At 44.8% G+C, this 24,474-nt stretch overlaps 1 long non-coding RNA gene across 1 annotated transcript in view; it reads left to right on the top strand.

The window, feature by feature from the left end:
- The first annotated feature begins 4,432 nt into the window (after positions 1-4,432).
- Positions 4,433-24,474, top strand: part of LOC143764682 (uncharacterized) — a 69,876-nt gene continuing 49,834 nt past the window's right edge. The window contains exons 1-2 of the long non-coding RNA XR_013213251.1: positions 4,433-4,473; positions 5,622-6,049. This is a non-coding gene — a long non-coding RNA (uncharacterized LOC143764682). The remainder of the gene's footprint in view (positions 4,474-5,621; positions 6,050-24,474) is intronic.

Below are 24,474 nucleotides of genomic sequence, written 5' to 3'. Positions count from 1 at the left end.
GTGCCTAAACATTGAAACCCCCCACAATTGACACCATTTTGGAAAGTAGACCCCCTAAGGAACTTATCTAGATGTGTTTTGAGAGCTTTGAACCCCCAAGTGTTTCACTACAGATTATAACGCAGAGCCGTGAAAATAATTTTTTTTTTTTCTCAAAAATGATTTTTTAGCCCCCAGCTTTGTATTTTTACAAGGGTAACAGAATAAATTGGACCCCAAAATTTGTTTTTCAATTTGTCCTGAGTACGCTGATACCCCATATGTGGGGGGGAACCACTGTTTGGGCGCATGACAGAGCTCGGAAGGGAAGGAGCGCCATTTGGAATGCAGACTTAAATGGATTGGTCAGCAGCCGTCACGTTGCATTTGCAGAGCCCCTGATGTACCCAAACAGTACAAACCCCCCACAAGTGACCCCATATTGGAAACTAGACCTCCCAAGGAACTTATCTAGATGTGTTTTGAGAACTTTGAACCCCCAAGTGTTTCACTAAAGTTTATAGCGCAAAGCCGTGAAAATAAAAATTCCTTTTTTTTTTTCACAAAAATGATTTTTTAGCCCCCAGTTTTGTATTTTCACAAGGGTAACAGGATAAATTAGACCCCAAAAGTTGTTGTCCAATTTGTCCTGAGTACGCTGATACCCCATATGTGGGGGGGAACCACTGTTTGGGTGCATGACAGAGCTCGGAAGGGAAGGAGCGCCATTTGGAATGCAGCCTTAAATGGATTGGTCTGCAGGCGTCACGTTGCATTTGCAGAGCCCCTGATGTACCCAAACAGTACAAACCCCCCACAAGTGACCCCATATTGGAAACTAGACCTCCCAAGGAACTTATCTAGATGTGTTGTGAGAACTTTGAACCCCCAAGTGTTTCACTACAGTTTATAACGCAGAGCCGTGAAAATAAAACATCTTTTTTTTCCCACAAAAATGATTTTTAGCCCCCCAAATTTTTATTTTCCTAAGGATAACAAGAGAACTTGGACCCCAGAAGTTGTTGTTCAATTTGTCCCGAGTACGCTGATAACACATATGTTGGGGTAAACCCCTTTTTGGGCGCACGGGAGAGCTCGGAAGGGAAGGAGCACTGTTTTACTTTTTCAACGCAGAATTGGCTGGAATTGAGATTGGACGCCATGTCGCGCTTGGAGAGCCCCTGATGTGCCTGGACAGTGGAAACTCCCCAATTCTACCTGAAACCCTAACCCAAACACACCCCTAACCCTAATCCCAACGGTAACCCTAACCACACCCCTAGCCCTGACACACCCATAATTCTAGTCCCAACCCTAATCCAAACCGTAAATGTAATCCAAACCCTAACCCTAACTTTAGCCCCAACCCTAACTTTACCTCCAACCCTAGCCCTAACCCTAACCCTACCCCTAACCCTAACCCTAAACGTGACTGAAATATGTGGCACTGAAATACGTGGCACTGAAATACGTGGCACTGAAATACGTGGCACGTGGCACTTAAATACGTGGCACTGAAACACGTGGCACTGAAATACGTGATACGTGGCACTGAAATACGTGCCACTGAAATACGTGGCACTGAAATACGTGGCACTTAAATACGTGATACGTGGCACTTAAATACGTGGCACTGAAACACGTGGCACTGAAATACGTGATACGTGGCACTGAAATACGTGGCACTGAAATACGTGGCACTGAAATACGTGGCACTGAAATACGTGGTACTAAAATATGTGACACTGAAATACGTGATACGTGGCACTGAAATACGTGATACGTGGCACTGAAATACGTGATACGTGGCACTTAAATACGTGGCACTGAAACACGTGGCACTGAAATACGTGGCACTGAAATACGTGGTACTGAAATACGTGGCACTTAAATACGTGGCACTTAAATACGTGGCACTATGACTGTCAGAAAATGTTCATTAAACGGTTAGGGGTAGAGTTAGGGTTAGGGTTTGGATCCCTTTATCACCTTGATGGTGGTGGGTGGCTTTTCAGTGTGTTTTCTGTTTTTTTCCAATAAAAACGCATGCGTTTTTAACGCAAACGCATGTGCTTAAAAACGCAAGAAAATACTGCAGGTTGTATTTCTGAAAATGAACGCATGCAGAAAAAAAACGCATGCGTTTGAAAACGCGACCAAACGCGTACAAAAAACGCATGCGTTTTCAATGTTAAATATAGGGAAAAAACGCATGCGTTTTTTTGTGCAAAAAACGCTGCAGACAAACGCAAGTGTGAAACCAGCGACGCTTTTTATAGCAAAAAAGTTTTTGCGTCTCCACATTTTGAGACCTATAATTTTTCCACATTTTGCTCCACAGAGTCATGTGAGGTCTTGTTTTTTGCGGGACGAGTTGACGTTTTTATTGGTAACATTTTCGGACACGTGACCGCTTTTGATCGCTTTTTATTCCGATTTTTGTGAGGCAGAATTACCAAAAACCTGCTATTCATGAATTTCTTTTGGGAGAGGCGTTTATACCGTTCCGCGTTTGGTAAAATTGATAAAGCGGTTTTATTCGACGGGTCAGTACGATTACAGCGATACCTCATTTATATCATTTTTTTATGTTTTGGCGCTTTTATATGATAAAAACTATTTTATAGAAAAAATAATTATTTTGGTATCGCTTTATTCTCAGGACTATAACTTTTTTATTTTTTTGCTGATGATGCTGTATGGCGGCTTGTTTTTTGCGGGACAAGATGACGTTTTCAGCGGTACCATGGATATTTATATCAGTCTTTTTGATCGCGTGTTATTCCACTTTTTGTTCGCCGGTATGGTAATAAAGCGTTGTTTTTTGCCTCGTTTTTTTTTTTTTTTTTCTTACGGTGTTTACTGAAGGGGTTAACTAGTGGGGCAGTTTTATAGGTTGGGTCGTTACGGACGCGGCGATACTAAATATGTGTACTTTTATTGTTTTGTTTTTTTTATTTAGATAAAGAAATGTATTTATGGGAATAATATATATTTTTTTTTTATTATTTATTTAGGAATTTTTTTCTTTTTTTTTTACACATGTGGAAAATGTTTTTTTTTACTTTTTTACTTTGTCCCAGGGGGGGACATCACAGATCATTGATCTGGCAGTGTGCACAGCACTCTGCCAGATCTGCGATCTGCTGTGCAGGGCTGCAGGCTTACCAAGTGTCTGCACTGAGCAGACACTCGGTAAGCCACCTCCTTCCCTGCAGGACCCGGATGCCGCGGCCATCTTGGATCCGGGACCTGCAGCCAGGAAGGAGGTAGGAGACCCTCGCAGCAACGCGATCACATCACGTTGCTCCGGGGGTCTCAGGGAAGCCCGCAGGGAGCCCCCTCCCTGCGCGATGCTTCCCTGCACCGCCGGCACATCGCGATCATGTTTGATCGCGGTGTGCCGGGGGTTAATGTGCCGGGGGCGGTCCGTGACCGCTCCTGGCACATAGTGCCGGATGTCAGCTGCGATAGGCAGCTGACACCCGGCCGCGATCGGCCGCGCTCCCCCCGTGAGCGCGGCCGATCGCGTATGACGTACTATCCCGTCACCCGGAATTAAGTCCCAGGTCACCTTGACGGGATAGTACGTCAAACGGGATTAAGGGGTTAAGGACTACTACACATGTGACACGTCTAATGTAGTTTACCTAATCAAATGCTCCTGTGGCCTTGGTTATGTAGGCGAAACCACTCAGCCTATAAAGGACCGGATTTCAAAACACAAGTCTACTGTTAAGTGTAGAAATCTCTTACTACCCATCCCCAAACACTTCGCTGATCATAATCATAAAGTCTCACAATTGAGGTTTCAGATTATAGAACAGGTCTCTATCCCCAGGCGAGGTGGAGACCGTATTAAACTGTTGAAACAAAGAGAGGCATACTGGATAGACACACTGGATACTCTGCACCCTCGGGGGTTAAATAGGGACTATGATCTCATGTCATTTGTTTAATTTACTCATGATAGAGTGTTTTTCCATTACCTCCCAGGTGCTCTACTTAATAGTCTGATGTGTGTATTGTTAAATTGGCTTATATGGAGGTATTATGGTATTATGCTATTATAATGCATTGTTGAATGTTTTTTAGATCTATTACTATACATGATACTAATCAATGTATTCTTCTTTGCAGAGTCGTTTATACTGAGTGAACTTCTGTGACACTGACCACCTGCTCATCTATACACCGCTACTCCGTGTGCACCTTTCTATACTAGCAATATACCACTATAGCTCTGGAGCCTTAAGGATCATCATCTGCCCCCCTTTAGATTGGCTGCTGGAACGCAAACACTCATACCGTTGACCGCACAACCCTGCCGCATCACTTCCGTCAAGCCCTCCCTTCACACTAGCTCCGATCACGTGACCGGCCTGTTAGCCCCGCCCATTTTACACTTAAGCGTGTCACTTCCCCCCTGGCTCTGCAGACTAGCGGTGGATACCACGTCGCAGAAGCACGAGCCGACACCTCACCTCTTTCTTGGTAAGTGATACCAATACCGCTCACTGTTGCCATTATCCAATTGCTCACTCTTACCTCCAGGACCTGCATTGAAAGATCCGCCACATTCCCTTACAGGTATTTCCCTTTGGACATTCTAAATCCGGACAGCATACCTTTGAGCAGCTTTTTCTGGTAACTTTACAATTTTCTATGCGGCCACCAGTTCACTATCCACTAATATATATTTTCGCTTACCATCCTTATATCTCTCACCATCTACAGCACTAGTGCCGCTGATCCTACACCACGTTCTATAGAAGTCTCTATATTTCCTCTATGAAACTGGTAGGTCCTCAGTATAATGGTTCTTCATACTTATATCTAGTTTATCCTGTTACCTGATCCATTCTGCCTTCAGTATAGATTCCAGCCTGATCCATTGTTTTCTTTGGGCATTTTCTCCTAGATTCTCTGAGCAAAAATATGTTTTTTCCTGCTTTCCTATGTATCTTATATTTACCATTGGGCCATATCGATATATTTTCCTCTGATTTGTATATACCTTGTTTATTTTGTATTGTGTTGTACACTATTTAGACGTTGGTTGTCCAACGGTCTGTTTATTATTTATTGTTTATTTTTTGTAAATACACTTTTTTCTTGCATGTAGTTACTGAAGAAGGCCAGGCATTGAGGTCGAAACGTTTATTTTGATTACTACAATAAATTCTCTAAAAAACTTGATTTAAGTTGAGTGCCTAAGATTATCTCTCTTTGCATATGTGTTTGGACCCTACTAAGGCACCATATTTGGATAGTGCATGCGTTTTTCTCTTTTACTGCTATTCCTTTACGTATTGCACACCGTAAGGCCATGTCGTCACTTGTTTTCTCCTATAACGCAGAGGAAACATCGAGTATTATTGCCCAGACCACCATCTTTAGTGAGTTTCTTAAAGTTCCCCCCAGGAAAACCCGGGGGAGAGACCTGGAACTTGAGTTACGTCACAACGTTAATATTGAGCTACACTGTGCCACTCTCACGGAGTACTTAAAAGTCCAACGCATTCCACGGGGCTTAAGGGTTCCTTTGTGTCCCACTCTCTTTAGCGACTCTCCCAATTATTGCATGAAATGTTAGAAAATATTAAATAAATGTTCTTTTGACCTTATTACTCTCACAATAGAGCATCTGCATAAAGCTATAACAGCGAGTTCTGAGCATATCAAAAACATTGAAGCACAATTTTCAGCCACAAGAACACCGGAAGAACTTACTACTTTAAAAGCTCAGATCCAGACTGTCATAGACCAACACAAAAAGGACACTGAACAGAAAAAAATAAATAAATTTGCCCGGGACCCAGAGTACTACCAATTAGACCGGGTGTATAGGTGGCGCGACAAACCGTCACTCAGACGACCTCCACCCCGTACCACCTTCAGATCATCCACAGAACTGTCTACCTCCGGCTCCGAAACAGAAAGGAGGGATCCACCATCCTCCACACGTTTTTTCGAACAGCGAAGGAAACAACAATGAAAGAAAAAAGGACAAGAAGAGGGCACGGATCCAGGAAGAAGGAACGATCCACCACGCATGACCCGCTCCCAGGTACTTGGCCACTTGTGGTAAATATATCATCAAGAACTCTGGGTATTTCTGAACATAATGTGTTACAGAAGGGTCTTTCCTTCTGCCCTGCACAGAGTCTTAATACTTTTGATTTAGAAAGGGACCTATGTCTTTTTTTTGGCGCTTGCGACTGAAAACATATTTAGCTGACTCCCCATCCCAACAGACCCCCAGATCAGATATTGAGGAGGATCAGGGACTTCTGACAGCAGCCAGTCTAGGTTTGAGGTCTAAGAGTCTTTTTAGACCTCCTCATGGGTCCCATGCCTTAGAAGCGTTTATAGGCTTTGTTAATAAATCCTTTTCTGACCTTTCAGACAAGGGGGAAGCTATAGTGGTTATGGACAGATCATATTATGTACAGGAGATCCTGATACAGTTTCAAGACACCTCTACATATACGGAGCTATCCAAAGATCCAACACCACAAATTAGGGAACACATCTCTGAGGTTTTGTCCAAATACTCGGAGTTAGGGGTACTGGATTTGAAGACACGTGATTATCTAGCCAAAAGTCATCCCATTACCCCAGTCTTCTACATCCTCACAAAGATCCATAAGAACCTTAGTTGCCCCCCAGGGAGATCAATCGTTGAGTCCACCGAACAAAGCAAAAATAAGTTTTTTCCTGCTTTCCTATGTATCTTATATTTACTATTGGGCCATATCGATATATTTTCCTCTGGTTTGTATATACCTTGTTTAATTTTGTATTGTGTTGTACACTAGACGTTGGTTGTCCAACGTTCTGTTTATTATTTATTGTTTATTTTTTGTAAATACACTTTTTTCTTGCATGTACTTACTGAAGAAGGCCAGGCATTGAGGCCGAAACGTTTATTTTGATAATTAAGGTCAAAATAGGCTGGGTCATGAAGGGGTTAATCCCATCAGCCTACACCTGCTGCCGCTAATAACAGTATATAATTTACAGCCGCACTCATGAGGGTTCCTTCAAAATAAATATTTTTATTATTCTGCACAAAAGTTCACCACAGTGATAAATGACAGGAAAGTGAAAAAAATATATCCAAGCAATTTCCTAACGTTTTGACCTGAGCCTGGGTGTTTCTCAAATTTGCAAGTGGGAGTATTAGTAGAGATAAGCTAAAGATGAGCTGGTACCTCGCATATAGCTGTGAGCTTCAGATGAGGAGACATGTAGGTAAGTTAATACATTGGTGGTAGTGGGTTGCCTGGTAGCATCAATGGGGCCTGTGTCATCAGGTCATTCGCATAATGTACACGCAGTGTACCCTGCGTTCACTGTGGAGGGAGCTAATAGCATTGACAGTAGGAGCTGCTGATGGGAGTATTCATCAGCTGGCTCTTGTGCTATAAATAAATAAATGAAAAAAAAATGGCGTGGGTTCCTCTGTATTTTTGATAACCAGCCAGGCAAATGTCACAGCTGGGGGCTGCAACCCTCAGCTGTCAGCTTCAGCAAGGCTGCTTATCAAAAATAGAGGGGTTCTCAAGCCGTATTTTTAATTATTTAAATAAATAATTAAAAAAATGGCATAAGCTCCCCCATTTTTGACAACCAACCTTGCTAAAGCAGACAGCTGGGGCTGGTATTCTCAGGTTGCTAAGTGACCATGGATATTGACCCCCCAGCCTAAATATAGCAGCCCGCAGTTGCACATAAAAGACACATCTATTAGATGTGCCAATTCTGGCACTTTGCCCAGCTCTTCCCACTTGCCCTGTAGCGGTGGCAAGTGGGGTTCATATTTGTGGAGTTGATGTCACTTTTGTGTTGTCAGGTGCCATCAAGCCCATGGGTTAGTAATGGATAAGGCGTCTATAAAACACCTCTCCATTACTAATCCTATAGTTACATGAGAAATAAACACACAGCCAGAATAAAGTCCATTATTAGAAAAAAGACTAAACACACTTACTTTTTTATTTAAAAATAACAAACACAGTTATACTCACCTAACGACTAATTCCACTGAATTCTGTAATAGAACAAAAATAAAAAATAAAACAATATCCCTCATCTGTCGGTGGTTCTGTTCCACGCCGTAATCCATGTCTGGGGGACAAATAGTTTTCAACCTGGATGGTGCCAAGATACGACTGTCCAGGTTGGGAATCACTCACTGACGAGCGCAGCGTCAGTGACCGGCGGTGACATCATCGAGGTTACTGCCGTCACTGAGGCTGCGTTCCCACCTGGGCTGAACTTTGGTGACCTTAGCATCATGGGAAAAAGTCACTGAGTTCACCGCAGTTCAAGTTCAAGCTCAGTGACTTCACAGCAGATCACTATGAGAAAAGCATGGACTATCCACGAATCTTACAATCTGAACTCGACAGGTTCAAAAATGCCTATGAGGCTGTCGAGTTTGGGTCATGGATAGGCCATGCAATGTGGTCAATGCTTGGACCAAGATCCATGGACTTATGAATAAACCATTATTTTAATGACTCCTTGATCAGTCTGTCATCCAAGTAAAAATTAACAATCCCTCATAGCCTGGGAGCTGCTAATAGGATTACTGCTACTTTCATGAAGACCCGTGGTGCTACAGTTATACCTAATAAAAGGCAAGAAAATTGAAGCTAGAGAACTTGACATTCAGTCTGAATAGTTAGCCTGTGAAAGTTCTTGTTAGCTAGATTGGGACATGAAAATAAGCAACTCTCAGATCTATTGTGTGGCACCCCCAGCAGTCCGGTGGCCACAATGACATTGCCTCCCTCACAGGGGGTGATGCCATGCCTGGAAGTAAGAAGGAATCCTCTTAGTAGGTAACACTGGCATACAACACCTTTCCTGACTCCAGACCAGAAGAGGGAGCTCTAAACCCGGTTTCATGGTAGCTTCCCTATAAGTTCTGGCTTGGAGGCGGGGTTAGTTAGAGTTCAGTGGGAGACAGTGAAGGGAGAGGAAGTGTGAGAGAGACTGGGAGTGGAGCTGCGACTGAGCCCATCCCAGGATTGAGCTCAGCAGACCGGACCCCGGAGTCCGTGGTTGTGTGGGAACTGCAGGACCCGCAGCTAAATCCAGTCGACAGGGATTGCAGGTCTCCTGGCCCCAGCTGACACCCGAAGGAACAGCCGCATACAAGAGCCCGGAGTCACCATGAGGGAGTGACATCTGGTAGTGTTCCACCTGAGGGACAGACTGAGAGAGGGACTTGAGGAGAACTAAAAGTACCAAGCACCAAAGGAGAGCGCAGTAGGAAGGCCTCCAACCCCACCTGGCTAGGGGAATTCAGAACTGTTTCCAGGCGGCCCGGATCTCCAGTACTACCTGTTACCTGTGCTCCGTACGGTACCTACAATTAAAGGTAAAGAAACTACAGTCCCTGTGTCTTCCAATGATTCCTGCACCCCAACATCCACCCCCCCTCATAGACTGTCCTGGTAGCCCTGGGGCCTCCGCTCCACTTGTGGGGAGCAAAACCATCTAAGCTGCATCACCATCGGTCCCAGCGGATCCCTTAAGCAGCATCGGCCATCCCTGGCCGAGTACCATAGGTGGCATCACAAACAATTCCCTTTATCCCCTACAAACATTTCCCTCATCCCTTTTATTGCATGCCCAGGGCCACGGACCGGGTCAGTTGCTGCCATGAGCCATACAACCCAGTTCCAAGTACCCCACGGTCCTAGCGGGTGTTACAATTGTAGTAAGAATTACCTTTGTATAAGATTGGTATTACAGAGCACATTGTCTCCATCTTGAACTTTTTCTTTTTTAAGAACTTGTTCAAATAAGACAGGTTGATCACCATTTTCCTCTTCCATTGGCTTTGGATACAGCAAAGATTTGCGAGTTATCTCCTGTTTCTCTGCTTTGGGCTGATGATGCCTTGAGCTGCTTTTGGTAATCAATTCTTGAACCAGCTGCATGTTGATGGGATTTTGGTTTGCAGTGACAGTAAACTAGTTTGATGATATTTCCTTCATTTCAATACAGTAACCAAATTTTATGATGTTGGTCTTCCAAGCATTAGAGGATGTAAAAGAACAAATCTGAGAATACTTTCTTTTTGTCATATGTCAGATTTTTTACAAGTGTATGGTACCCACCTAAGTACCTATAACAAAATATTTGTTATTAGTCCAACCAAAAAAACACATAAAAGCCACTAAAATAGAAGGGAGATATGGGTTAAACGGCAACAGTAAAGCACATACTACCTGCTATTGCCTTGCTCTCATAAAGTGGAAATACAATAGACAGGGTTAACGCGACTAACAGTAAATTGACCAGACTTTCACTGCTCTTATTTGCTTTTAGCAGTATTCTGTGTTTTTACATTTTACACAGGCTTATATTCAGTATTAGAAACTAACTCATATAGCGCCGAAAGCAAGAAAAAAAAAGTTCAGCCTGAGGTAAGAAGTAGATGCAGCGCCCCAGAGTCCTGGTCGTTGCAGTACTGCCGCTCCGCCGCTAAGGGGAGCTATGGTACGTCTGATGGCACTGAAGGAGTTCATCTGACCAGGTATCACAGACACCAATACATTTCACAGTCTGGCCTCCAGGGGGAGCTAAGGGTTCTATTTATTAGGCCACTCCTCACAGTCTGGTAAAACTGGGGGTTAGGCAGGAAGTTAGAGAGAAAGCTGACTGGGTTGGAACCAGGCAACACCTTGTGGCAGAGGGTGTTGTAGGGGAAGATTCAGAGGGGTCCCTGTCAGGGGTGGGATCCTGACAGAGGCCTAGCGAACAGAGAGAACGTTACATGACCGCGCCTGCACGATATAGCGGCGGTACCCCAAGAAAGGATAAGAAGCGAGATTTATTGTGCTGAGTGAGAAACGAGATCAACGCAACAAGGAGAATACCAGTAGGAGTCGTGCTGTAAGACGAGGCAACATCCTATTGAGGCGCATAACCGGTGGCCGGAACGCCGAGGAAGTATAGTGCTCCAAGCCAAACTTCAAACCCACGGCAGGACAGTCAGTTACAGGCGGGCTGTCTCACCCAGACACAGGAAGACACAGGGGGGTAACAACAGGAGTGGGGCGACACAGGAGTCCCGGAAGAGCTCCGAGCCTCCCGTCATTCGGGTGCGTCCTAACCGTAAGATCAGGGGAACGTAGAGGGAGAACATCAGAATCGAGTTGGGAGGGAACACGAGAAACAGACACAACAGTTGTGGGGTACTATCCCGTAAGCACAGCAGGGGAGGACCACAACACAAGCGCAGGAAGGTAGGCACAGATTTCCACCTGCAAAGGGAACTCTGGAGGTGCCATCGGACCGGCTGGACTTGCGCAGCCCTGTTAACCGTATTCCGGGTTGAGGACTCAGAAGCCTTCAGTAAAGAGGTAAAGAGACTGCAACCTGGTGTCTTCGTTATTTACTGCACCGCACTACCACCACCATCCACATCTATTATTGTACACCCCTCAGCAGGGTCACGGACCGGGTCTAGCCACCGTGACAACCCCAGAGCAGAGACTCAGAGGCCCGGTACCGGGTACCCCTCGGCCCTGCGGCAGTGGGGGCGCTACAACTTGGCGTCACGAACAGGATCTACTTAAGCCTGAAGAATCAGGTCATGTGTGCCTTGGAACTGTGATTTACTATACTTGGACTGTGACTTATTGCAAAGACTGTGTATTGCCACTTGCCGCCAGAAGTTCCCGCCAAAACCGCCACCATTACAGCGCTGAGGAGAGCGCAGGAGAAGAAGAGGGGCGTGGAAGTGGGCGTAAACAAGCTGAAGAGCGCGAAAGACAATGGCTGCCCAGTCTAAGTATTTCTGCACCGTGAGGACGTGTCCGTCAGCAGCCGAGATCCGCCTCCTAATCCTCAATGGTGGGCGGAGACAAATAAAAAGAAACTGCCCATGAAGGAGAGAGCGGGAAAAGGACCAGGAAGAAGAAGTCAGTGACATGGAGGACGCCATGGCCAGTCGCCCGGAGCCGGAGCGTGGGGTCAGAGCCGAGGATTCCCCCAGCTACCCGGAGAGGCACCGCAGCCAGACCTCCACAGTTGACGCTGACCTCCTGCAGACCGGAGCGGACGAGCAGATCCACCAACTCCTGCAGACGCAGCTGAGCACTGAGGCCGGGTGGAAAAAGGCCATCATCGGGAGCCTCGCCAGACGTCTGTCGGCAGCCTCGTCTGGTCCGGAGCAAGAAGGAAGTTACAGCGCTCCAAAGCCAGAAAGCAAGGCCCTGCCGGAAAGCGAGATGCTGCAAGCAGAGATGACAACGTCGCAGCACGAGGCCGTGCAGCCAGCATTCCAGACCCCAGCGGAGGCAGAGCAGACCGGCACCGGAGGGACCGCATCTGAAGCAGGTATGAAGGACGACCCTGCCCTGACGACCGACACCACTCCAGTGACTGCTAGTGCCACAACTGCTGACTCCATTCCAGTGACCGATCTTGCAGCAGCCGCTACCTCTGCTGCAGCAAATGCTCATACTCAAGCTGCGCAGACCTCCATCGCTGCGCATGATTTAACCGTACATGAAAGACGGATTAACGGCGTTTTTCCAGCACTAGGTGTAACCCTGGACCTCACTTTGCCCAGGCCAAGAAGGGTTAAGTGCCAGGTGCAGCCCTGGAAGCCGTCCAACTAAACCTCGGAAACCTGAATATGTAAATAGTTAACTGTTTGTTTCCCTGCTTTTTGCTGCTTTAAACCCGACTAGGGTTATTCTTAAAGGGATCCCTTCATTTACCCGGGATCCCTATTGCTTTTCATTTTTGCTTTTATTTTCATTTTTGCTTTTGTTCCACAATGTTACAAAGAACTGCTGGATCATGAACACTGCATGATTACAAACTTTTTGTACATAGTTTGCACCTTCTTAAAGGTGCTCTCTACTGGTTTTATAAGCGAAAGGACTCTTTGCGAAGACACTGGTCGCAGAACCAGCATCGGAGTCCTTACTGCAAACGGACTTGCAGCTTGAGAAGTTGCACTACCTCACAGAGACTTGGTCCCCTCTTAAAGGGGATGTTCATCAAAAGCACTTAAAGAATGATGATGTTTTGAAAGAAAGTACTGATAATGCTGATATGTAAAAGTTATATGTAGCTAACTGGTTGATTGTAGGAAATGTTTAATAATGTTAATAGAAGAATAAGGACAGGAAGTGAACCCGTAGGGGTTAGTGGTGAGTCCTCTTAGGAGCCATATAGAGATGGCTCAGTGATCTTGAACTGAAAGAAAAATGATATGTTCTATACTGTGTATAGTAGTGGAAGGACAGTAGGCCCGGGCGGAAAGGGGCGGTCCTGTATAGAAAGGAGAGGCAGTAGGTCTGGAGCAGTTAGGACAGGCGGTCCTGCAGACGTAAAGTAGGAGAATGCATAAAAGTTAATTAGCCTTATATGTGATATAAGAAGGTCTTTAGTGGATTTAGCGAGTACGTCCTTAAAGGCAATGTTAAATTACTGTTCAAAGATTTTGCACTTAGTAGAATGCCCGGTTGGGTAAGAAAAGTTATTTAAAATATTTAACCATGTTTGTAACGTTCAAGTGTCCTCACCTCCCATAAAGGGAAGCTCTGTTAAAAAAGTTTACTTGTACTTGCATTTTCAAAATTGTATGTCTTTTTGCTGACATGTATTGTTGTCTTCTTCCCAGTCCAGGAGTACTGGATTTAACCGGGGGGGAGTGCAGCGCCCCAGAGTCCTGGTCGTTGCAGTACTGTGGCTCCGCCGCTAAGGGGGGCTATGGTACGTCTGATGGCACTGAAGGAGTTCATCTGACCAGGTATCACAGACACCAATACATTTCACAGTCTGGCCTCCAGGGGGAGCTAAGGGTTCTATTTATTAGGCCACTCCTCACAGTCTGGTAAAACTGGGGGTTAGGCAGGAAGTTAGAGAGAAAGCTGGCTGGGTTGGAAACAGGCAACACCTTGTGGCAGAGGGTGTTGTAGGGGAAGATTCAGAGGGGTCCCTGTCAGGGGTGGGATCCTGACAGAGGCCTAGCGAACAGAGAGAACGTTACGGGACCGCGCCTGCACGATATAGCGGCGGTACCCCAAGAAAGGATAAGAAGCGAGATTTATTGTGCTGAGTGAGAAACGAGATCAACGCAACAAGGAGAATACCAGTAGGAGTCGTGCTGTAAGACGAGGCAACATCCTATTGAGGCGCATAACCGGTGGCCGGAACGCCGAGGAAGTATAGTGCTCCAAGCCAAACTTCAAACCCACGGCAGGACAGTCAGTTACAGGCGGGCTGTCTCACCCAGACCCAGGAAGACACAGGGGGGTAACAACAGGACTGGGGCGACGCAAGAGTCCCGGAAGAGCTCCGAGCCTCCCGTCATACGGGTGCGTCCTAACCGTAAGATCAGGGGGACGTAGAGGGAGAACATCAGAATCGAGTTGTGAGGGAACACGAGAAACAGACACAACAGTTGTGGGGTACTATCCCGTAAGCACAGCAGGGGAGGACCACAACACAAGCGCAGGAAGGTAGGCACAGATTTCCACCTGCAAAGGGAACTCTGGAGGTGCCATCGGACCGGCTGGACTTGCGCAGCCCTGTTAACCGTATTCCAGATTGAGGACTCAGAAGCCTTCAGTAAAGAGGAAAAGAGACTGCAACCTGGTGTCTTTGTTATTTACTGCACCGCACTACCACCACCATCCACATCTATTATTGTACGCCCCTCAGCAGGGTCACGGACCGGGTCTAGCCACCGTGACAACCCCAGGGCAGAACATCAAAAAGCAAACTCCAGCACACAAAAATGATGAAAATGATTAAGTCATGAATTTATTAGGAATTCCAAATAACATTCCAATGACGGGTTTCCGTCTGTAGGCACCGCGTACGTAAAAGAAAAAATTACAGCATTCTTGCAATAATATTCATCACTTCACAGGCAATTATTTCAACATTTCGGCTAATTAGCCTTTTTCAAGTAAACCTGTATTTGTATCTGTAATGATATTTAGAATGAGAAACAACAAATATCAAAATCAATGAGATGTGGAGACATAGTAGGAATAATGCTGAACAAAATACATTAATGTCATCATAATGATACTCCCTTTAAAATATGTAAGCCCACATGCCGTATATTGAAATGTACCACAAAATGGCGACGAGACCAGAGGAGAACACTGAAACCATCAGTCAAAGTAGAAGACATTCATAAAGAAAAGAAGAAGGAAGAAAGAAAGGAGAACAAAAGGAAGGAAAACTCACAAAGAGATATGGAGTATCCGATTCTGGTAGGCGGCCAGAAAAATGCATATATTATACAAGGTGCAGACATAGGTGAACCTGTGAGGATACAATGCTAAAAGGTAATAGCCAACCTGTTTCTAATGGAAGCAGGATAAAGTGAAATAAAGAATAGTGACCTGAGCGGGAGAAAGAAAAACTGGAACAGGATATAGAAATAAAGTACCATGTGAATGTAGAGGAATAGTTACCAGTGACGGGGGTCCAGTTGCACGGGTCCGTGATGCGGTGAAGAGAGGAGCGCAAAGACGCGCTTATATGTGTCAGACCGCCACAGTGAATGAGGAAGGGAAAAGAACTTCCGGGTGCCAGGGAGGTCGAGGTCCACAGTGCGCAGGCGCCGGAAAAGTAAGAGCGCCGCATAGGGCCAAATAGAACCCAGTAATGTGCGTAATTCGCACATGCGCAGTCAGCGCAAATCGGAGCTGGCCTGCAAAAAGAAGAAAGAAATGTTAGAAAGAAGGAACCTAAAATTAAAGAATAAAATAGGGAGACTAAAGATGCTAACAGCCAGTGCTAAAACCTAGGACACAAAAAAGGATAAAAAGGGGGGGAAAAAAGGAAAAAGAAGAAAAAAAGGAAAAGACTGGGTAAAACCTTGCAAGTAAAAATACACATAATAATAAATAAGGATAACAATAAATGAAAATAACAGACAAAAACATCAATGGTAGACTCAATCAAAATTAACAGGACAGGCCTCTGCCAATTATTAGTAAATAATATCGTAATCTCTGTTGAGTCCAAGGGGAGAGAGGGTCTGCAGTTTGTGAATCCAATATGATTCACGGGCCTTGAGCTTTTTAATCCTATCTCCACCTCTTCTGAGCGGGGGAACATAGTCAATTACCTGAAAACGTAATTGTGCAATAGAATGTCTATATTCTAGGAAATGAGCAGGAATAGGAAGTAAACCACGTGAGCACCTAATGGTGGACTTATGTTTAGAAATGCGGTCCCGGATATGTTGGGTAGTCTCGCCAACATATCCGAGACCGCATGGACATTTAACGAGATACACCACGTATGTGGAGTCACATGTAAAGTGACCCGGAATCTGAAATCTTTGGCCGGTACGTGGATGGGAGAAAAAATCTCCCTTGATGACATTGGAACATTGTTGGCAACCTAAACAAGGGAATGTCCCTTTTCGTGGAGTGCTCAGAGTGCGTTGTCGCGGTGTAATAATTGCTGAGCCGACGTCTGCTCTGACCAGATGGTTCCTGAGATTGTCATATCTCTTATTGCAGATCAATGGCAATGATTTAAATTCTGGGATATCGGGGTAAGCAGTCTGTAAGATGTTCCAGTGTCTGAATATACTCTGATGTATTGGTCGTTTAAAGGGGTGAAACATATTAACAAAAGCCAACCTTGGGCTCTTATTTCTATCAGATATCACTTTGTCGGTGCTATTTCTTACTCTGGAAATAGTTGAAGGGTAACCCCTGTCCCGAAATTTCAAGTCCATCTCAAGATGTCTACGGGAACGCACTAATGGATCTGATACTATCCTCCTGATCCTCTCATGTTGTGACTTGGGTAAAGCCGTCTTCACATGTTGAGGATGGCTGCTGGTGTAAAGAAGTAGGCTGTTTTTGTCAGTTGGCTTTATATATAGGTCAGTCTCAACAGTACCGTCTGCCTTTATCAATACCAATGTATCTAAAAAATTGATGGAGTTACAATCATGTTGAATAGAGAATGAAATGTCTGGTGTACAGGTGTTTAGGTCACCATGGAAACTAAGTAATGCATCTACGTCGCCTGTCCAGACCATGAACACGTCGTCTATATATCGTTGCCAAAAAAGCACATGAGACATAAACATAGGATGACAGTAGACGAACGTATTCTCAAAGAAATCCATAAATATGTTGGCATAAGGTGGCGCAACGTTGGATCCCATCGCAGTACCCCTCTGTTGCATGTAGTACTGGTCCTCAAACAGAAAAAAGTTCTTAGTAAGAACCAATTCAAGTAAATCTTGACAAAAGGATAATTGATTTGTTGTGAAGGTCGTATGTATTTGTAAATACCTCATGACAGCCTCAATGCCTTGTTGATGTCCAATACTAGTATATAGGCTTGTCACATCCATTGTGACTAGGAGTGAATTGGGGGGCAGAGGGCCCAAGTCCCTTAATAGTCTAAGGAAATGTGTAGTATCCTTTAAAAAGGACTTCATGTTGGGCACCAGAGGTGATAGAATTTTGTCCAATGTGATGGCTAAAGGGGACAGCAGAGAATTGGTGGACGCGACTATGGGTCTACCCGGAGGTCTCCATAAATTTTTGTGCACTTTCGGGAGCGTATAAAAAACCGGCGTGACTGGATGCATGTTAATCAAAAAGTCGCCCAACTTAGAGTCAATAGTCCCCGACCCTTGATAACGAGTAACAACTTGTTTGATCTGTTTCGCTATCTCAAAGGTGGGATTACATGGTACTGGAATATAGGTTGTAGTATCATTTAGCTGTGAACGTATCTCTTCAATGTAATAAGTCTTATCTAGCACCACTATTGCTCCCCCTTTATCAGCAGGCTTGATAACCAGACTTTTGTTGTTCCTGATCTCAGAAAGAGACCTGTATTCTTCCTGAGTTAAATTATTTCTGACCTTCATATGTCCCTTATCGATAGAGTCCAAGATTGATGTAACATCTTTTTGTACTATTGAGATAAATGTCTCAACAGGATGATATGAACGTGGTGGTTGAAAAGTGCTGCCAATTTTAAGACCCAGGGACTTGAGAGAAAAACTGGTTGGTATAACTGTGGATTCGACTATTTGGTCATAAGGACGAGCAGCAAAATGGGCTTTCAGTCTTAAGGTCCTGAAAAAACGGTGTAATTCTTGATCAACTACAAAGGAGTCAAACCGGGGGACTGGGCAGAATGTGAGGCCCTTCTGCAGAAGTGTCATGTCGGCTGGGGAGAGGATCTGTGACGAGATGTTCTAAACGATGTTGTTGGGTGCAGTAATTTTCCTACCTGGGATCTCGTAGTCATCCTTTGTCGATCTGCATTTCCTCCTTCCCCTCCGCGTCTTCCTCTTTGGGATCGGACACGGCGTGACTCTAAAAAAGGCATCCTGGAGGGTCCGAAATCGCTGTCGGAACTGGTAGAGAAAGAATTGTTGTTCCTTCGGTATGATCTTTGTCCTCTGTAAAATCCGGTAGAACGCCATCTGTAAACAGAATTGTATTTATAGTCATCAGTGTCACGTAGGAACTTGGTCCTTTTCTTCTCCTGAAGGCTATTGCGAAATTCAGAAATAGTGTCGTCCAGTTTAGTCTTAAGAGTCCTGAAGTCCTCTGGCTTAATGGTGTCAGTCAACTGTTGTTCAGCAATGGAAATCTTAGCCTTCAAGTCTGTTATCTCCTTCTGTAAAAAATCAATCGTGAGAACTATAAGGTCCATAGAACATTTGTTTAGAATGGATTCGAATTTGACACAATAGTCAGTGTTCTCTTGAAAAAGTGTAGGCCTGAGTGAAACACGGAGCCCTCTCGGAATACGCTGAACTTTATGGTACTCGGCCAAAGTTATCGCATGTAGGTCCAAGGCCGTCAATCGACGTAGGTCTCTCTCGAAGTCTCTTGTTCGAAGCTGTTCCGATGGTGTATGAAGAAAGGTACCTGGGGTCGTGACTTGAGAAATAATACTTGTAGTCTCGTCTGCATTGTAGGATAGAGTCAAAAAAGACATTTGAAAAAAGGGGATGTATAGGAGCAACAACCCAGAAAAAATGAGTAATTATTTAGAAAATGGGGTGCTCACTATTTAATATGGTGCTCAGGAGAAAAAATAGAACATCAAAAAGCAAACTCCAGCACACAAAAATGATGAAAATGATTAAGTCATGAATTTATTAGGAATTCCAAATAACATTCCAATGACGGGTTTCCGTCTGTAGGCACCGCATACGTAAAAGAAAAAATTACAGCATTCTTGCAATAATATTCATCACTTCACAGGCAATTATTTCAACGTTTCGGCTAATTAGCCTTTTTCAAGTAAACCTGTATTTGTATCTGTAATGATATTTAGAATGAGAAACATCAAATATCAAAATCAATGAGATGTGGAGACATAGTAGGAATAATGCTGAACAAAATATATTAATGTCATCATAATGATACTCCCTTTAAAATATGTAAGCCCACATGCCGTATATTGAAATGTACCACAAAATGGCGACGAGACCAGAGGAGAACACTGAAACCATCAGTCAAAGTAGAAGACATTCATAAAGAAAAGAAGAAGGAAGAAAGAAAGGAGAACAAAAGGAAGGAAAACTCACAAAGAAGATATGGAGTATCCGATTCTGGTAGGCGGCCAGAAAAATGCATATATTATACAAGGTGCAGACATAGGTGAACCTGTGAGGATACAATGCTAAAAGGTAATAGCCAACCTGTTTCTAATGGAAGCAGGATAAAGTGAAATAAAGAATAGTGACCTGAGCGGGAGAAAGAAAAACTGGAACAGGATATAGAAATAAAGTACCATGTGAATGTAGAGGAATAGTTACCAGTGACGGGGGTCCAGTTGCACGGGTCCGTGATGCGGTGAAGAGAGGAGCGCAAAGACGCGCTTATATGTGTCAGACCGCCGCAGTGAATGAGGAAGGGAAAAAAACTTCCGGGGTGCCAGGGAGGTCGAGGTCCACAGTGCGCAGGCGCCGGAAAAGTAAGAGCGCCGCATAGGGCCAAATAAAACCCAGTAATGTGCGTAATTCGCGCATGCGCAGTCAGCGCAAATCGGAGCCGGCCTGCAAAAAGAAGAAAAAAAATGTTAGAAAGAAGGAACCTAAAATTAAAGAATAAAATAGGGAGACTAAAGATGCTAACAGCCAGTGCTAAAACCTAGGACACAAAAAAGGATAAAAAGGGGGGGAAAAAAGGAAAAAAGAAGAAAAAAAGGAAAAGACTGGGTAAAACCTTACAAGTAAAAATACACATAATAATAAATAAGGATAACAATAAATGAAGATAACAGACAAAAACATCAATGGTAGACTCAATCATAATTAACAGGACAGGCCTCTGCCAATTATTAGTAAATAATATCGTAATCTCTGTTGAGTCCAAGGGGAGAGAGAGTCTGCAGTTTGTGAATCCAATATGATTCACGGGCCTTGAGCTTTTTAATCCTATCTCCGCCTCTTCTGAGCGGGGGAACATAGTCAATTACCTGAAAACGTAATTGTGCAATAGAATGTCTATATTCTAGGAAATGAGCAGGAATAGGAAGTAAACCACGTGAGCACCTAATGGTGGACTTATGTTTAGAAATGAGGTCCCAGATATGTTAGGTAGTCTCGCCAACATATCCGAGACCGCATGGACATTTAACGAGATACACCACGTATGTGGAGTCACATGTAAAGTGACCCGGAATCTGAAATCTTTGGCCGGTACGTACCGGCCAAAGATTTCAGATTCCGGGTCACTTTACATGTGACTCCACATATGTGGTGTATCTCGTTAAATGTCCATGCGGTCTCGGATATGTTGGCGAGACTACCTAACATATCTGGGACCTCATTTCTAAACATAAGTCCACCATTAGGTGCTCACGTGGTTTACTTCCTATTCCTGCTCATTTCCTAGAATATAGACATTCTATTGCACAATTACGTTTTCAGGTAATTGACTATGTTCCCCCGCTCAGAAGAGGCGGAGATAGGATTAAAAAGCTCAAGGCCCGTGAATCATATTGGATTCACAAACTGCAGACCCTCTCTCCCCTTGGACTCAACAGAGATTACGATATTATTTACTAATAATTGGCAGAGGCCTGTCCTGTTAATTTTGATTGAGTCTACTGTCATGATTCCCCAATGGCATGGGAACATCAGAAACACAAAAATAACAGACTAGCTCTCGGGTGATGGAAACTCAAGCTGACCGTGACCTAAATCTACCACACAACTGACAGTAGCCAGGGAGCATTCCTACGGCTGCCTAGATGCCACGCGCCAGCTGGAGAACTAACTACACCTGGAAGAGGAAGGAACCGACCTGGCTTACCTCTAGAGAAATTCCCCAAAGATGATAGTAGCCCCCACGTATATTAACGGTGAGTTCAGAAGAAAAGACATACACAGTATGAAGGTAGATTTAGCAAAGCGAGGTCCACTTACTAGATAGAGGAAGGATACAAAAGAGGACTTCACGGTCAGCTGAAAAACCCTTTCAAAAACCCATCCTGAAATTACTTTAAGACTCCTGTGTCAACTCATGACACAGGAGTGGCAATTTCAGTCCACAAGAGCTTCCAGTAACAGGAAATGACAAAACTGTAAACTGGACAAGAAATACAAAACTATAAGGACAAGAGTCCACTTAGCTGATCAGCAGACTAGTAGCAGGAACATGCAACTGAATGACTCAGGTTACAATGATGACCGGCAAGGAAGTGACTGGAGAGCAAGGCTAAATAGGGAACTCCCAAAACTGATGGAAGCAGGTGAGCTGAGGCAGAAAAGCACACACAAGTCTCCAGTACCACCAGCCACCACCAGGGAAGCCAAAAAGCGGATCACAACAGTACCCCCCCCTTAAGGAGGGGGCACCGAACCCTCACAAGAACCGCCAGGGCGACCTGGATGAGCCCTATGAAAGGCACGAACCAAATCCGAGGCATGAACATCAGAGGCAGTTACCCAAGAATTATCTTCCTGACCATAGCCCTTCCATTTAACCAGGTACTGGAGTCTCTGCCTGGAAATACGGGAGTCCAAGATCTTCTCTATAACGTACTCCAATTCACCCTCAACCAGCACAGGAGCAGGAGGCTCAGCAGAAGGAACCACCGGCACCTCGTATCTCCGCAACAACGACCGATGGAACACATTATGGATAGCGAAAGATGCCGGAAGGTCCAAACAAAAGGAAACAGGGTTAATAATCTCCAAAATCCTATAGGGACCGATGAACCGAGGCTTAAATTTATGAGAAGAAACCCTCATTGGGACAAAACGGGAAGACAACCACACCAAGTCCCCAACACGAAGGCGAGGACCAACCCGACGCCGGCGGTTAGCAAACCGCTGAGTCCTCTCCTGGGACAAACCCAAATTGTCCACCACCTGTTCCCAAATCCGATACAACCGATCCACCACAGCATCCACTCCAGGACAATCCGAAGACTCCACCTGACCAGAAGAAAAACGGGGATGAAACCCCGAATTGCAAAAGAAAGGGGAAACCAAAGTGGCAGAACTGGCCCGATTATTAAGAGCAAACTCCGCCAATGGCAAAAAGGCAACCTAATCATCCTGATCCGCAGACACAAAACACCTCAAATACGTCTCCAAAGTTTGATTAGTTCGCTCTGTCTGGCCATTAGTCTGAGGATGGAAGGCAGACGAAAAAGACAAATCAATGCCCAACCTGGCACAGAATGCCCGCCAAAATCTAGAAACGAACTGGGTACCCCTATCAGAAACGATATTTTCAGGAATACCATGCAAGCGAACCACATTTTGAAAAAACAAAGGAACCAACTCAGACGAGGAAGGCAACTTCGGCAATGGCACCAAATGAACCATCTTAGAAAAACGGTCACACACCACCCAGATAACAGACATCCTCTGAGAGACAGGAAGATCAGAAATAAAGTCCATCGAGATGTGCGTCCAAGGCCTCTTCGGAATAGGCAAGGGCAACAACAACCCGCTAGCCCTAGAACAACAAGGCTTGGCCCGAGCACACACATCACAAGACTGCACAAAAACACGCACATCACGAGACAGAGATGGCCACCAGAAGGATCTAGCCACCAAATCCCTGGTACCAAAAATTCCAGGATGACCCGCCAGCGTAGAAGAATGAACCTCCGAGATGACTCTACTGGTCCAATCATCAGGAACAAACAGTCTACCAGGTGGACAGCGATCAGGTCTATCCGCCTGAAACTCTTGCAAAGCACGTCGCAGATCTGGGGAAATAGCGGATAATATCACCCCATCCTTAAGGATACCTGTAGGTTCCGAATCACCAGGGGAATCAGGCTCAAAACTCCTAGAAAGGGCATCCGCCTTCACATTCTTAGAACCTGGTAGATATGAGACCACAAAATTAAACCGAGAGAAAAACAACGACCAGCGCGCCTGTCTAGGATTCAGGCGCCTGGCAGACTCAAGATAAATCAGATTCTTGTGATCAGTCAAAACCACCACCTGATGTCTAGCACCCTCAAGCCAATGACGCCACTCCTCAAATGCCCACTTCATGGCCAAAAGCTCCCGATTACCGACATCATAATTTCTTTCGGCGGCAGAAAATTTTCGAGAAAAGAACGCACAAGGTCTCATCACTGAGCAATCGGAACTTTTCTGCGACAAAACCGCCCCCGCTCCGATCTCGGAAGCATCGACCTCAACCTGAAAGGGGAGAGAGACATCGGGCTGGCGCAACACAGGGGCAGACGAAAAGCGGCGCTTAAGTTCCCGAAAGGCCTCCACAGCGGCAGAGGACCAATTGGCAACATCAGCACCCTTCTTAGTCAAATCCGTAAGAGGCTTAGCAACACCAGAAAAACCAGTTATAAATCGACGATAAAAATTTGCAAAGCCCAAGAACTTCTGAAGACCCTTTAGAGAAGTAGGCTGCGTCCAGTCACAAATAGCCCGAACCTTGACAAGGTCCATCTCAACAGAAAAAGGGGTGAAAAAATGTACCCCAAAAAGGAAATCTTTTGAACCCCAAAAACACACTTAGAACCCTTTACACACAGAGAATTCTCCCGCAAGACCTGAAAAACCCTCCTGACCTGCTGAACATGAGACTCCCAGTCCTCAGAAAAAATCAAAATATCGTCCAAATACACAATCATAAATTTATCCAGATATTCACGGAAAATATCATGCATAAAGGACTGAAAAACTGAAGGCGCATTAGAAAGGCCGAAAGGCATTACTAAATACTCAAAGTGGCCCTCAGGCGTATTAAATGCGGTTTTCCACTCATCCCCTTGCTTAATTCGCACCAAATTATACGCCCCACGGAGCTCAATCTTGGAGAACCACTTAGTCCCCCTTATGCGAGCAAACAAATCAGTAAGCAGCGGCAACGGATACTGATATTTGACAGTAATTTTATTCAGGAGTCGATAATCAATACAAGGCCTCAGCGAGCCATCCTTTTTAGAGACAAAGAAAAACCCAGCTCCTAAAGGTGATGAAGAAGGACGAATATGTCC

Source organism: Ranitomeya variabilis, chromosome 4 (genome assembly GCF_051348905.1).
Source record: "Ranitomeya variabilis isolate aRanVar5 chromosome 4, aRanVar5.hap1, whole genome shotgun sequence".
Taxonomy (NCBI): Eukaryota; Metazoa; Chordata; class Amphibia; order Anura; family Dendrobatidae; genus Ranitomeya; species Ranitomeya variabilis.
This window is presented reverse-complemented; position numbering and strand designations above follow the sequence as displayed.